We start from the raw sequence: 16,043 nt of genomic DNA, 5'->3' as shown, positions 1-16,043 counted from the left end.
GCCAAATATTTATTTTCCAAAAAATACTTATGATGAATAGAAAGAGCGTGAAAAAGACTATCCTATCTGTATTGGAATTTCTACCATCTGCTCCTTGGTAAATATTCATCCAAATGACCAAACTTTTTCCCATAAACTAATATCAAATAGCACAAAACTGCGTCCAAGTTATTAATATGTGACATTTTCTGAGATCAATTTTAAATCTTCAAAATTGTACAATAAAAGGAAATTAATAATTGAAAACGAATGGTTTTTAAACAAATGGTTTTTAAACAAATTTATTTGAGGTTTTACTTCCTGTGCTTCTTTAATTTTCTGTTTAGTTGATAAGTTTTTCATTTTTCATCACATGAAATACATTAAATAAAAGACACCTTCAAATGATTTAAAATCATTATAAAAATTGTATTACTTTTCGGTTTTAAAATCTTACAAATCTGTAAATTGAACAATTTAAAGTTTATATCATCAGTTTTTAGACAGAAAGTTTCCATATTAAATTATTTTAAATTGGAATATTTTAATATTATAAACTTTGAATTTAAATCATATTTCGAGTTAATAAAAACACATAATTTTTTAAACATAAATGTTATAGCCAAAGTTTAAATCAAAATAAGATTTCAATTTGGAATCAAAGACTGTTGATTTCAACCAAAAAATATGAACTTTTAACACAATAGTTGAATCCTTAACCAAAACAGATTTATTTTCAAACAAAAAGTTGCATTTTAAACAAACAAAAAAAGATAAAATTTCCACGGAAAAAGATGAATTGTTAAACCAAAAAGATGAATTTTTGGCCAAACCGTTGAATTTTAAATCAAATTATCTCATTCTTGAACAAGAGAGAATTAACTTTACCCAGAAACAGTTACATTTTTAACCAAATAGTTAAATCTTCAAGCCAAAGAGATGAATTTTTTAAAAGTAATTTAAATTTTCAAACAAGAAAAATAAATTTTTAACTTAAAAGGATTTTTCATTTTTATTCCTTCAAAGGAATTTTCAATTTAGAAGGACGAAATTTTAACAAAATGGCCGAACTTTTTACCACAAACTATGGCTTTCTCACAAAATAATTAAATTGTCAACTAATTACTGAAATTTTCAACCAAGCAAGATAAATTTTCAGTTTGAAACATTAAGTCTTAAACAAGGAAAGAAGTTTTTTAAAACTTAATTAAAGTTGCAACAAAAAAAAATGTGTTTGAATATAAATATAATTGAATAATGAAAAATGAATTAAGAAAAAAGCAGTTTTACTTTTAATCATGTAATTTAATTTCGAACCAAAATAGATAAATGCTGAACGTAAAATGTAATAGTTTATATTTCAACCAAAAAAGATGATTTGTCATTAAAAAATGTAATAATTGCAATTTCAAAAAAATAGATAGTAATTTTAAATCAAAAACTATTGACTTGAACAAAAAAGACTAACTTTTGACAAAATTGTTAAGACCTTAACCAAAAATGGTTATTTTAACCAAACCATTGCATTTTCGATCAGAAAACTTTTTACGAAAAGAGACGTATTTTCAAACGAAAAAGACGAATTTCCGACAAAAAAGTTGCAGTTTTAACTAAATAGTTATACCTTTAAGTAAAAAATAAACAATTTTTGTAGAAAAAATTTAAATTTTCAACTAAAAGTAATGAATTTTCAACCAAGAGCTTTTCTAGATAAAAGGTGAATTTTCAATCCAAAAGGAAGAATCTTCAACAAGACAGTTGAATATTTAAAAAAAAGTATATATAACGTTATAGCGTAATGTTTAAGTTTTAAATAAAGTAATTAAATTTTCAACAAAGTGAAGAATTGCCAACAAAATAGTTTAATTTTCAATGGAAGAAGTTTTTTGAATAAAAATTATGAATCATCACACAAAAAAAAGAATCTTTAAAAAAGGAGATCCACTTTTAATCAAGTATTTCAATTTTTAAACAAAGCAGATGGATTCTTAACGGAGAATGTAATAGTTTACATTTCAAACAAAAAAGCTTATTTCTCATCAAAAAATGTCATAGTTGAAATTAAAAAAGAATTAATTTTAAATAAAATCGAGTTGACATCAAAATGTATTAATTTTTAACCAAACAGTTGGATTTTGCACAAAAAAAGACAACCTTTTTTTCTAAAACTGATGAATTTTCGACCCAAAAAAAAAAATTTTTTTGATAAAACAGTTGAATTTCAACCGCAAGAACCATTTTTCTGCCAAAAAAGAAAAAAAATGAAGCAAAGTAGTTGGATTTTCAATAAAAAGAGATGAATTCTCAAACGAAAAATGTAATAGTTGAATTTGTAACATAAAACGAATAATTTTGTCTTGAAAATGGAATGGTTACATTTTAATTTAAGAAAATGTATGTTCACTAAAGAACGAATTTTAAACAAATTAGGTAATTCTTCAATCAAGGAAATTAATTTTTTTTAAGTTGTTGAATTTTTAACAAAATGATAAAATTCTCAACCAAATAGTAGAATTTTTAACCAAAAGAGATACATTCTGAATCAAACATATTATAAGTGGAGTCATTTCAAATGAAAACATTATTCTTGAGAAAAAATGTTAAAATTTGCCAAAAAAAAAAACTAAATTAAACCATATTTTTTGCACACGGATTTTTTTTCTGGCCTCGCTTCTTACCAATTAAAAAAAATTATTGCATTTTAATAAATAACAGCTTCTTTTTTCCGGGAAAAAATTCGCAACAACTTTACTGATTCCATTTTTCAAAATAACTAAATAATCTTACATTATAATTATTAAAAAAAAAATGTTTTCTTATAAAAAAATGTCTCTTTACAAAGAAATTATTCTAACGATTTCAGCCATACAAAAATTTACTTTAATACTCATGGGCAGAACACCTTTCATCATTGAAACACAATACACCTAGTGCTACATCATGGAGAAAAATGAATAAAATCCAAGGTTCCTAATCCTCATTTACAATTAATGCTTTGCTAAAAGAACACCATTCAATTATATCGGATCCCATTGAAATGGCAAATGGAATTGCGGACGCTTTAAAAAAAAACTCCCGTTATTCAAACTACAACCCTAAATTCGTAAATTTGAAAAATGTAAACAGCAACCGGAAACAATTCTTCAACATGGACAACAACTCGCCAATTAATTCCAGCATCGCAATCAGAGAAATTAACTCTACATTAAAGATATGCAAAAATACAACTCCAGGTCCAGATAAAATCCCGAATATATTTCTTTAAAATCTCCCAAACAAAGCCTTCGTTTACCGTCTCAATTTGTTCAACGTTGTATGTATGGAAGTTCGGAGTCTTTCCTAAACAGTGGAGCGAATCTATAGTCATCCATATCCCAAAACCCGGGAAAGATAAGCACAAATCTACAAACTACAGACCTATTCCTTAACATGCACTATGTGCAAACTAGTGTAGAAATTATTAACAAAAGACTAAGATGGTATCTACACAAGAAGAATTTTTTCAATGTAAACCAGTGGTCTTAAGCAAAACAGAAGCACCCTGAATCCCTTAATAAACCTGGAAGCCAATATCTGCGATGCCCTAATAAATAATCAACATTTCCTTACAGTCTGTCTTGATATTGAAAAGGCATGAAATGATCGGGATAAATAGGATTGTTCAAGTACTCTCAAACCGAAATGTAAGTGGCTCCATGTTGGCGTTTATAAACAACTTCCTTCTACAATGTAGAGTAAAGTTCTACAAGTGCGAGTAAATGGAGAGCTCTCCAGAAAAACAGAACTTCAAAATGGTGTTCCTCAAGAATCAGTACTCAGTGTAACAATGTTCCTAGTATCCTTTAATGATGTTGACAAATGCTTTACAAGACCAGTTAAGAGCAGCAAGTTCGCAGAATACATAACGCTTTTCTTCAAAGGAATGAATCTTCACACTACAGAAAAGCACATGTAAAAATATCTCAACGCTCTCTAAGAATGGTCAGATAATGCCAGTTTCAAATTTCTCAGTAACAAAGTCAATGGGCATACTTTTCTCATGAGGAAGATCTCAACCTAGGAATCCAGTCATCTACCTCAACCATGAAAAACTAATGGTTATAGACACCATAAAAATTTTTGGAATAATTTTCGACAAACATTTGACATGGAAACACTACATTAAAAAACTCAAGGACGACTGCAAAAATAGATTACATATTATTAAAACTCTAGGGAACAAAACTGGGGAGCTGATCAAAAACTCCTCATTAATATATACAACGCAATAGTGAGATTCAAACTAGACTATGGTTCAGTAGTTCACAATTCTGCCAGGTCTAGCGTCTTAAGTAAACTATCCCCAATTCAAAAAACAGGACTTAGATTAGCTTTGGGAGCTTTCTGTTCCAGTCCTGTAAGTAGTATTCTCAGCAAATCAGGTGAACCTCCCTTGGATATTAGAAGAAAAAAACTAAGCTTGGTTTTTGGCGTAAAATTAGCTTCTACGACAGAAAATCCTACATATGATGTAACCTTTAAAGGAAACTATCAAGAGAAATATGAGCAACTACCTAACTATCCACGGCCCTTCTATGCTAGAATAGAGGAAGAATTAAAACATGCTAATCTAAAATTACAAAAAAAAACCCCAAAGAAGACCTCATGTATATCCTCCTTGGGAGTTCCGTGAGCCTAAAATAAACTTGGATCTACAGAAATTCCCATAAGTCAAACCAATCCTACCGAATACAGAGCTGCCTTCGCAAACATCACTCTGCATCTCCCCACTTATGTATCTATCTATACGGATGAGTCAAAGTTGAGCACAGGAACCAGATGTAGTGTAGTCACCCCTGAAACAAATCTACAGTTCAAGCTACTTGATACCTACCCAATATTTCGATATGAAACATACGCTATACTGAAAGCTCTGGGATACATTGAACATTCAAACCAAACCAAATTTATCATTTCCTCTGAATGTCTTAGTGGTATCAAGGCTATTCAAAATTACATAAAATTCGATCGTATTACGCAAGCAATTTAAGAATTACTTTCAAAGTTACACTACCTGGGAATAGAAAGAACTCTTTTCTGGGTTCCATCATATATAGGAATTAAAGGATATGAGGAAGTAGATAAACTATCGAAGTCAGCCTGTACTCTTTCGGAACTTGATGAACTCGCAGAAATTGAAACGCGAGACTTACGCAAAACAATCAGTGAAACTACCATCGAGATCTGGAATGAGGTATCGAAAACACCTTCTGCGACAAAACTTCATGAAATAAAAAGTCATGTCCTTGAAAACAGCAACATCCTGCTAGGAAACCGAAAGAACCAAGTAACGTTGACCAGACTTAGAATTGGACACACCCAATTAACCCAATACAATCTGATTTCAAAATTAGACCCAAATAAATGTGAAGATTTTGAAGTAACTCGCGCCGTCAAACATGTTCTAATTGAATGCCCAAAATACCTTAACTCGAGACGAACACATCAGCTACCTAATGAAGTGAAGAAGATGCTCAACGACCTAATGACTCAACGTCGCTAATAAATATGTAGCTGATGCGACGTTAAGCATCTAAATTCAAAACAAACAAACAAATTTACTTTCAAAATTGGAAACATTAGAATTGTAGAGAATTTTTTTCTTGAAAAAATAATCTTTCATTTATTAAAATGCAATAATTTTTCAAGTTTGGTAAGAGGCAACGGTCAGGAAAAATTCAATTGCAAAAAAAATCGTTTATAATTAATATTTTGTTGTTGTGAATTTTTAAATTTTTTAATAAAAAGTATCTGACTTTTGGCACGACAACTACCTGAAACGAAAGAAAAAGCGAGAAAAAGGGTAAGTTTATAAAAGTGAGGGAAATAATAGTTATTTAAAAAGAAAAAGGGAAAAGTGAGGATAGGGGAAAGAATCTGAAGTCTATTTAACAGTTTCACAGAATTTTTTAAACTTCAACTTCAGTTTATTGAAATTCCCTAAATCTTACACGTTTTCCTAACATTGCCTGACTTTTCCTGGCTTTCCAAGATTTCTTGACGAGAAACAAATCTGAGATTGAATATTTCAAACTCAATAATTCTCAAATTCTTTCTTTTTTTAAGTGATTAAACTCTAACATTTAAAATCGAATTCAGAATAATCTTGATTTATATTTGTTAATTATCATTACTAATTAGCAATAAAATGGTTTTAGCATGCTTATAATATCGCTAGTAAGACGGTAAAACAATTATAAAATAATTGATTACATATCAAATTTTGTTATCACAGGAATAAGTAAATAAATAACTTATCACTGGGGCATCGATAATGTAGAAATTCCGTCTCGAAGCTTGATTCTTGGGCCTGAAATCAACGTCTCAGCCAATGAGACTCCTTTTTATCATCTCAGGGCCCACGAACAGTGTGTGCCGTACAGGTGGGGAGCTTATGGGGCCCTACCTTTTCTCCACTCCCACCTGGCGTCTCTCACCTATGTGCCACCTTCTTCCACTTCTTCGTATAGCAGTGGCGTCTGTTCGCGGGCGCGAGTCTCGACGAAAAGAAAAGACAACCAGACGTTCGCAACATCGCTATCAATTTAATTAAAACGGGCCCCAGACTTTTGCCGGCTTCCGGAAGAACTTCCACCAATTTTCAATTTCCCGTACTCAATGCTTCAAGATTTCGAACCAAAGAATCAAGAGTCCCGGAATAAGGATTGGCGCCGGGTAAACACATCGGAATGTGGGGAAAACGAGTAAAACGTGAATCAGAGACTTATTAATAATACTCATAATAATTCTTGTTATTATTATTATTTCTGTGGAAAGTGAAAAGCCTGTATGACTTGTGTTTGCAGTGTTTGAAAAATTAATTTAATTGTTTATAGATTGATTAAAAAATTAAAAAGTTTATCATACGTGTCTGCGAGAGAAAAATGGAATTCATCTGCGTGGGAGTTTCATAAATACTATGGTGAAAAAAGTGAAAATAATTTACTGTTAAGTGTGTTTCAGTTGAAGAACAACTTTTATTAGTTATTGACTGAATTTCCGGTATTTTGCATTTGATCTTTGAATGCTGCGATGAGATTTATCAGCTTGGAGGAATGTGCTAACCATCAGTTTTGCATGTGCAGCATGATTGTAATGCAAAGAAACAGGTAAGAAATTTGCGACAAATACTAGGTTGTCCTGAGCTTATCAAGGTGTGATATTACGCTCTTTTGCAGTGAAAGTAATTAGAAGGAAGTTGTAAGCTCGTGATTGTTGATCAGATAATTCTATACGATAGGGTTTTTTTTATTGATAATATTTTATTTTAACTATTCATGAATTGTTTTAATTATTTTTTGTAATCAACAACTAATAGATCAAATAATTGAAATTTAAATTAAATCAGAGGCGATATTAATCTAAAAGACATGAATTAATTAATTATTCAAGAAAAGGAGCAGGTGTTAATTTTGGAGGTATTTCGAATCAAATCTCTCTATTGAAATTAGGGAATGATTAATTACTTTAGCCAGTATCCCTTTCTCTTTTCTGAACAGCTCTTTAATTCTTTCAAGCAGGATTTATATTCTTTCGTCTCTCGATATTTCTCCTAACTGGGTTGAAAAATCTTATTTCCGGCTATATTTCTTCTGACAGAGTGTATCTCCAACATGATTAATCGGTCTTCCCTGACAGCTTTGATCAGGAAGATTTCGAATCTTGAAAATCGGGATTAGATGACCGTAAAATTTTAAACAAAACAAAATATTGTAGAAGCTTGAGGAATGCATTGGAAAGAAAAAAAAGACAAATTTAGCGCGATTATTATTATTATGTTTTAAAAAACCTCGCCAAGTTTTTCTAACTTTTTTCGTATCAATACACTCTCAATGTTTCAATAACACTTTTGAAATAAATGTTATAAACTATGTTGATTTCATTGATAACTTTTTACTTGGCGGAGATTTTCTTAGAGTGGATGTTTTTTGTAAGATTTAACTACTTTTATACTAAACATTTTAGATAAATAAAATACTCGTTTGAGAGTTTTTTGATTGAAAATAATTTATAAATTAGATGGGAAGTGGTTAACTTTGTCAGAAATTCACATCTCTTATATTAAAAATGTTCAACAAATAGAATACTCGTTTGAAAATAATAAAATTATATAATACAAAAGACAACATAATTCATGTTAATCTAATTCAATGAACCAATTCATTTCATCACCTTTGATTAAATATTTTACTTCATCCTTATGATAATTAGAAATTATTTTTCAAGGATTATTTTATTTTGAGATTTTAATCAAAGTTGTCGATATTAAACATTTTTCTGGTAAATTGTAACCTTAAATATAGTCTTCCATCTTAAAAACATTGTTTCTAATAATACTAAAGATAATATTAATATTATTAATAGTTAATTACATTGAACTAGAAATATTGTATAATTGAAAACAATTTAAAAAAGAGAAGTTGTTGACTCGGACAGAAATTGAAGGTTTGTAACAATAGTGTTTTAAGTACAAGGAGGAAAAGGAAAGAAAAACTATTAAAACTTTGTAACAAACGTTAAATATCCCCAGTAATCGTGACGGTTCTTATAATCAAAAAATGTAGTTAAAATTTGAATATATTGTTTAAGAAATGTTAAGAGTAACATTTTATAATAAAATCCATTTCTTTTTAGCATTTTATAGTATCAAATAGAATTTAATTTAAATTAGATTAAGACCAAAAAAATGACGTTGCAATTACTGAGACGTATGTCTTACCCATGAAGTTATAAATTATTTCATATGAGTACTATAAATTATTCAAATAAAAAAAAAATCATCAGATTAGAGTTCGTGCACAAACTACTTTGTTCATTTTTTTAATTTCATTATGATACTTTCAGATAACACTCTTCCTATACAATAAAACGTGAATAACTAATTTAAAAAAAAAATAATTTAAAAAAATTGAATTCTGGTAACTAATTCTTAATTCTTTAAACATTTTTTATGAAACAGTGCAGACTCCAGCTCCATTCAAATGGTAGGCCTCGTGCTTAATAAATCATTCCAAACTCGATACACAAATTTGTAGATAAATCGTTTAAATATTGTAGGCTACTTAAACAAAGAAACAACGGCAAAATGTTCTGAAACAATATTGAATCATGATTGGTTTATATTAAGCAATAAATATATTGAAACTAATTAAATCGATTTTTAGTTTTGGTATTAATCAAGAGAGTGAACATTAGGGCGGCTCAAAAAGGCTTTTTTTTTATTTTTCGATTTTAACAGGTGCCAGTTTTGATTTGAAGTTTCCCATGGAAAATGCATAAGGAAAACTCACTTTTTTGAGTTTTTGTAATAATTTTTTAGGGGTTGACATCCCTAACACACCCCAACGAGTACCTGAAAACTACCCTTAAAACAAAAAATATCAATTCTTCGTGAAATCGACATTTTGAGCACTGTATTCTGGTCTTTTTTCACTTAAAATTATTAATATTGGTCTAATGGAATATTTATCATCATTTTTTGTATAATTTTTAATTATTTAAACAAATGAAATTTGTTTAAATATTTTTTTTCGAAAATTAATTTTTTTCCTCTTAAAATTATTACTGTTAGTCTAGTGGAATATTTAATAACATCGGTTCATTAATTTTTAATTGTTTAAACATATGGAATTTGTTTCAATTATTTTTTAAATTCGTTTTTCCCTAAAGATGATAACTATTGGTCTAGTAGAATATTTATTAACATTAGGTCATTAACTTTCAATTATTTAAACAAAAGGAATCTGTTTAAATAATTTCGTTTCGATTTTTTAAAAATAAAAAATATTACTGTGCTCTAGTGGAATATTTATCAGTAATAATTAATAACTAATTAATTATTAATTTATCAGTAATATTTAAGTAATAATTGTTATTAAAATTTTTTTTCAAATCAAATTAATCAAATAATGTTGATAAATATTCCACTGAAGAAATATTAATAATTTTTCATAAAAAAATTATTTACAGAAATTCCACTTGTTTCAACAATTGAAAATTAATGAACTCACGTTAATAAATATTCCACTAGACTAATTGTAGAAATTTTTAAGGAAAAGAACGAAATTCCAAAAAGAATTGTTTAAACAAATCCCATTTGTTTAAATAATAAAAGATTAATTAGCCAATGTTAATAAATATTCTACTAGACTAATAATAATAATTTTTAGGGGGGAAACGAATTATCGAGAAAAAAAATTATTTAAACAAAATTCCATTTGTTTAAATAATTGAAGAAAAATTAACCAATGATAACAAATATATCCACTAGACCAATATTAATAATTTTAAGAAAAATAATACGAGAATATAGTGTTCAAAATATCTTTTTCATGAAAAATTGACATTTTTGTATTTAAGGGTAGTTTTCAGGTACTCGTGGGGGTGTGTTGGGTGTGTCAAAACCAAATGTCTGATAGATGAAATTCTTCGTTGGATAATTCTCTATCGGCCCCCATACTTTTCCGTCACATTTTTTAAACCCTAAAAAGTTATTCTAAAAACTCCAAAAAGTTATTTTTCCCCATGCATTTTACACGGGAAACTTCAAGTCAAAATCGGCAGACGATAAAATTTTATAAAATTAAAAATTAAAAATTGGGAATTTCTTTTTTCGGATTTGGAATAAAATGGGGGGGGGGGTCGTTGCCCTCTGTCACGCAACAAAATTTTGCCATGCATTTTTGGACTACCCTAGTGAACATAACTGCAGTTCCAATACAGTTTATAAGAAAATGACTCGAAACAAAATTGATACCAAAGTTTTTTTTGTGTTCAGTTTATTAACAATTGACAACGTGTAGACACGAAAGTAATTTTTTAAGCAATTTCCAATCATTTCAATAGGTTTTACGCAAATAAATAAAGTCTTGACTGAGATATCCACAATAGAATCTAAGTTCATAAAAAGTTCAAGAAAATACATTCGCGGTTTATTTTATTATAATTATTCAACAAATTTATGTCAACAAATGGATCCTGTAAAACAAATAAATTACGATTGTACTTGAAATATTTGAAAATAAGTAATAAAAAACTTTCCTCTTTGATTTACGAACGTTTTCTTCTCCATAAATTATTAGTAAAGCTATAAAAATTCCTGACGTAGACTGTAGTTTCTGAATATAGTAAAATAGAAGTAAAAGACACGTCCCTAACGTCAGTTTCTCCGAGTTATTATGACATTTCATTGGTGACTCTTATATCGGAACGTGTCGTTTTCGATTTGAAATGGAAGACCAAACCTGCTATTTCTTTGTACTTTAGTATGCCCACGCAATCCGTTCTGGGATTAGGATCTCCAGTACAGTTATTTTGTTCGCTGGACAGATGAACGATAGCAGGTGCTTCATCGTAGAAATTTTTTATTCTAAACACAAATTTTTCAAATAGTGATTTGAAACGAAACGGTCTAATTAATCCTCTACATTCTGACTCAAATGGTCAGCTTTTTCAACTATGCATCAAATTTTACCATATGTAGAGAAAATGCCTTTTAGTCAAATTTTCTAATTATCCTTTTTTTGTAATTTCGAATCAGCAGATCAATAATTTGATAGAAAATTATCAAAAAATTGACAGTTGTTACTTGAATATATTTGCTATCTTAAAATGTTGACATTTATTTCAATAGAAAAATTGGCCTGTCATTGAATTGGTCTCCTTAAAAAATGTAGTAAGGAAATTAACATTTCTTATGAACCAAACCCCCGAGATATTTTTTAATTTAACTATTGGGATGGGAAATCACATCAAAATAAGTGTAGAAAAATTCTACTAACAGTAAAAATGTTTTAATTTATTTCAAGGTTTTTTTTAACTACCCTTAAATATATAACCAAGGAAATCAATATTCTCTAACAATTAAAATCACAAGAGAATTTTGTATTAAACTGTTGTGGTCGGAAATCTGTTCACAATAGGCGTGAAAAAATCTTGCCGAGAAAATCTTTAAACTTATTCAAAGTTTTTTTTTAATATTCTTCAAAAATTGAACTAAGAAAGTCGACATTTTCTAATAATTAGAACCACAGGAAACTTTTTATTAACCTGCTGGATTCTTGAATGTTTAGAGAATATTAAATTTACCCTTATATTAAATTTAAACAGTTTTGTGTTAAAGAATGATTTCTGCATTTATTTTGAAGTAATTTCCTCACATAAATATTTAAGGAATGTCAACCCAACCCTTAAAATAATTTAAAACATTTTTCTTGGTAGGATCTATCTATCTACCCAAATGTAAAAAAAGTTTTGGAGAAAGATAAAATTACAATAACAGGCGAATTTTTCTATTAATATACGTGTAAAAATTGGCAGTTCATTTTACTATTTGTAATTTTTAATTCAAGAGCATTTTCAGAGAAGACAAAAAGGGTTTTGCAAATAAAGTATCTTTTTTTCGTACTTAAATATTGATGAAAGAAGAAGACTGCTACAAGAAAAAATCATTGTACTTTTAATATTCACATGTAAGGCAACAGAAATTTAGTATCTAAAATATAAATTCTGAAATCTACCACCTTTTAAGTACTCACATAAGTAAGCTTCTTTATTATAAGCATAAATAATTAATAATAGACGGAATGCACATTAATGCATTAAAAAATAATCGTACTTTGTCTAGATAATGAAAATTTACAAACACCTGTGGTGACGATGAACGAGGATGCAAAGTAGCAAAACCAGTTCTTCTTGTGACATAAAATAATGTAGTAATTTTGCTCTTGTGCAATAATAATTAAAATCATAAATTATTAGGTCTGTGGTTGGATATCAAGATTCAATTCAGTACTTTTTTATATTTTTAAACTGGAGTACAAGTGTTGTACACTCCTATTAAATTTATTAATTTATTAAAAGTAAATACTCAGAAAAATATTTACTTATATCAATTTAATAGAAACTCCTTAGCTTGAATTTAAATATCAAATTTTCATAATTTAAAGTTAAATGCAGCGTTGGGGAAGTTCCTTGCAAACAGAATGGAATAAAAACTACTGTTTCTTATCTACACTCAGAAAAAAATGTTCTTAGAGCAAAAAAAAAACTTTTTCCTGGATATAAATGGTAATTTTATTGAATCAAATGTTTGTTAATGAAACAAAATATTTATGTGATCCAACCACCTTTTTGGGTTTAATCCACCAAATACTTAATCTTACAAAATATTTGGTTAAAGCTAACAAACAACAAATTTGTTGAATGAACTTTAAAATAAAACACATTTTTATTTTGAATTTTGAGAATTAAATTATTTGTTATTTTCAAATTTTACAATTTCTAAGAAAGCATTTAAAATTTCATTATTATTTATTATAAACGTTATGTGTTTTAGAATCTTCATTTGCAAATATTCAAAATTGAATAATTTTAATTTTCAAATAGTTAAAATTTAAGAATTTTCCATTCTAAGTCTTTAAAATTTAACTATTCAAAAAAACATTATATTTTAGAATGTAACTCTCGAAATTTTAATAATTTGCAATTATTAATTTTGAAGAGTTTTTAATTTTTGACAATTTAAAATTATGCAATTTTAAATTCAGCAATTTTTATAATTTACATAAAAATTGAAAGACTTTAAATTAAAAAATTGTCTTTTGATTGCCAAAATTTATTAATTTTGATTTATACATCTTTATAATTAATTAGTTTCAAATTTTGTGTCTTCAAAATTGTAGAACTGGATTGAAAATGTTTAATTTTGAGAATTTACTATTAAATATTATTGGAAATTTGTAAGTTTTACAATGAAAAAAGCTGTACTTTTGATCATTTAGATTCAAAATTTCTCTAATTTTGAAGAAAAAGAATAAAAAACTCTTGAGTTTTTATCTCAAAAATTATTCAAATAATCATAATTTAGACATTTTTATTAGTACATCTTTAAAATTAAAGAGTTTATAATTTTTGAAATTTATCAAGTTTAAAATTTTCAAAAGCTCTAATTTTGATTATTTACATACGAAATTTCTTCAATTTGGAAGTTTTCAAATTGAATGAATTAAGTTTTTAATTGTAAGTCTTGAAAATTTAACTAGTATTTTTTTTAAACATAAAAAATACATCATTTAAATTACACACATTAACAATTGTAGGATCTTTAATCATCGCAAATCTTCAAGATGAAACAATTTTAAAAAGATGTTAAAAATTTTATGAGTTGTAAAATATAAGCATTCAAAAGTAAAAAAGTTGGTGAATTTAAAATTGTAAACTTCTTCAAAATGGATCAGTGTCGAAAATGAAACAGATAAGTAAGACGAAGATTTGTAGAATGTCTTTTAAGAACATCTTATTACGATATAAAATCCTAAATTAATTAATTTTCGTTCTTTTATTCTCATTCCTGCTGAGTAAAATCTTAGATTTAAATATAAGTTACAGATTATTGGAAGCTGATAAAAATTAAAGTTGTATTAAAGACGATGTAGCTATTTCAATATTTATTTTAATTCATGAGTAATACTTATATTTTATAGTCCTTCAAATTTAAGCATACATTTTTATTTGATAAATAGCGATAAGAAAGAATGAATAAGCCTGTATAATGCGCTGTTTTTGATAATAATATAATAATGATTCACATAATTATTTGAACCATTATCTAGAAAATAACTTTTTTTATTCCTTGTATCTGAAGCCGAATTTTTTCGATTCAAAGAAACGTTTTTCTGACAATAAGTCCATATTTAAAAATAGTAGGCTACCTTTCTCCGATAATTCGTGAATAAATATGAGTTACCGAGATTTTAAGCCTTGGTTTACGATCTCGTGGAATTTAGTAGATATTTTAGAAAGAGTAGCACCCATTCCTACAGAGATATATTGTACATAAAATATAAAAGTTATCGTTCATATTTCTAAAAAAAAATATTTTATTCTAAACAAAAAATAGGTAAATTTGAAGAAATGAAGATTGATTTTAAACAAAAAATGTAATAGTTAATATTTGAACTAAGAAGAGTTTAATTTTAAATTCGCAAGAATTCTCTACAAAAAAGTCTAATTTTTAAGCCAAACCGACGAATTTTCCATAAAATGATTGAACTTTCAACGTTAAAGAAAATCATTTTCAACAAACGTTTATTTTCATCTAAATAGTTTAATTTTTAACAAAATAATTAAACTTTCAACGACATGGTAGAGTTTTTAATTTTATGTAGAATATTTCTGTGTTGAAACCAGAATATGGTCCATAGTGCAGGAAGAATATTTAAATAAAGGGAATAATGATTATTTAATCAATATTCTATTAAATGATGAGACAATTGAACAAACTGATAGGTTCGTATATCTTGGTAGCTTATTTACTAGGGACGGGAAGACAGATGAGGAATTAGATAGACGAATAAATGAAGGTAAGAAGGTTATTGGTAGAGCAGGTCCCCTTATCAGAAGTAAAAATATATCAAATAAAGCTAAAATGGCAATACATAATTTCATATTTGTACCGACAGTACTATACGGTAGCGAGACATGGACTTATCAAGAAAAAGATAAGAGTAAAATTAACGCAATTGACATGAGATTCATGCGCATAATATGCGGGAAAACACTGATGGACAAAAGTAAGTAGCGAGATAATTCTAAAAGAATGTGGTGCAGAAGAGACGCTAGTAGACACATGGGAAAGAAATCGGTTAAGATGGTTCCGACATGTTGAGAGAATGCCAAATGAACGACTAACGAAACAAGTGTATCAAGGCAAAGTAAATGGCAGCGTGCCCAGAGGTAGACCGCGGAAAGAATGGTTAGAATGTGTGAATGAGACCCTAGTTAGGAGAGACATAAGAAGTCACAGAAACGCGAGAGCCTGCATAAAAAAATGCATGGACATAAAAGAAGCTAGAGAAATATGCCAGGACAGGAAAGTATGTTGGCAAATAGTTAATAAAAAGAGTGTCAGTAGAGTGGATGAAGCCTGAAACAAAAGACCTTGGCTACTAATGGACCCAAGTGGGGAACCTTACATAACGACTTCGTGAGGTTCTTCGCTTGGGGTGATTGCTAGAGAGATTGAT

General features: G+C 28.1%; 1 protein-coding gene across 1 annotated transcript in view; it reads left to right on the top strand.

Annotated features, from left to right (window-relative positions):
* The first annotated feature begins 6,516 nt into the window (after positions 1–6,516).
* The window catches only part of LOC117168177, a 115,812-nt gene continuing 106,285 nt past the window's right edge, over positions 6,517–16,043 (top strand). The window contains exon 1 of the mRNA XM_033353630.1: positions 6,517–7,127. The gene's annotated coding sequence lies outside the window, so the exon portion shown is untranslated. The remainder of the gene's footprint in view (positions 7,128–16,043) is intronic.

This window comes from Belonocnema kinseyi, chromosome 2 (genome assembly GCF_010883055.1).
Source record: "Belonocnema kinseyi isolate 2016_QV_RU_SX_M_011 chromosome 2, B_treatae_v1, whole genome shotgun sequence".
Classification (NCBI taxonomy): domain Eukaryota; kingdom Metazoa; phylum Arthropoda; class Insecta; order Hymenoptera; family Cynipidae; genus Belonocnema; species Belonocnema kinseyi.
Note: the sequence above shows the minus strand (reverse complement) of the source record. Positions and strands in the feature narration are given on the sequence as shown.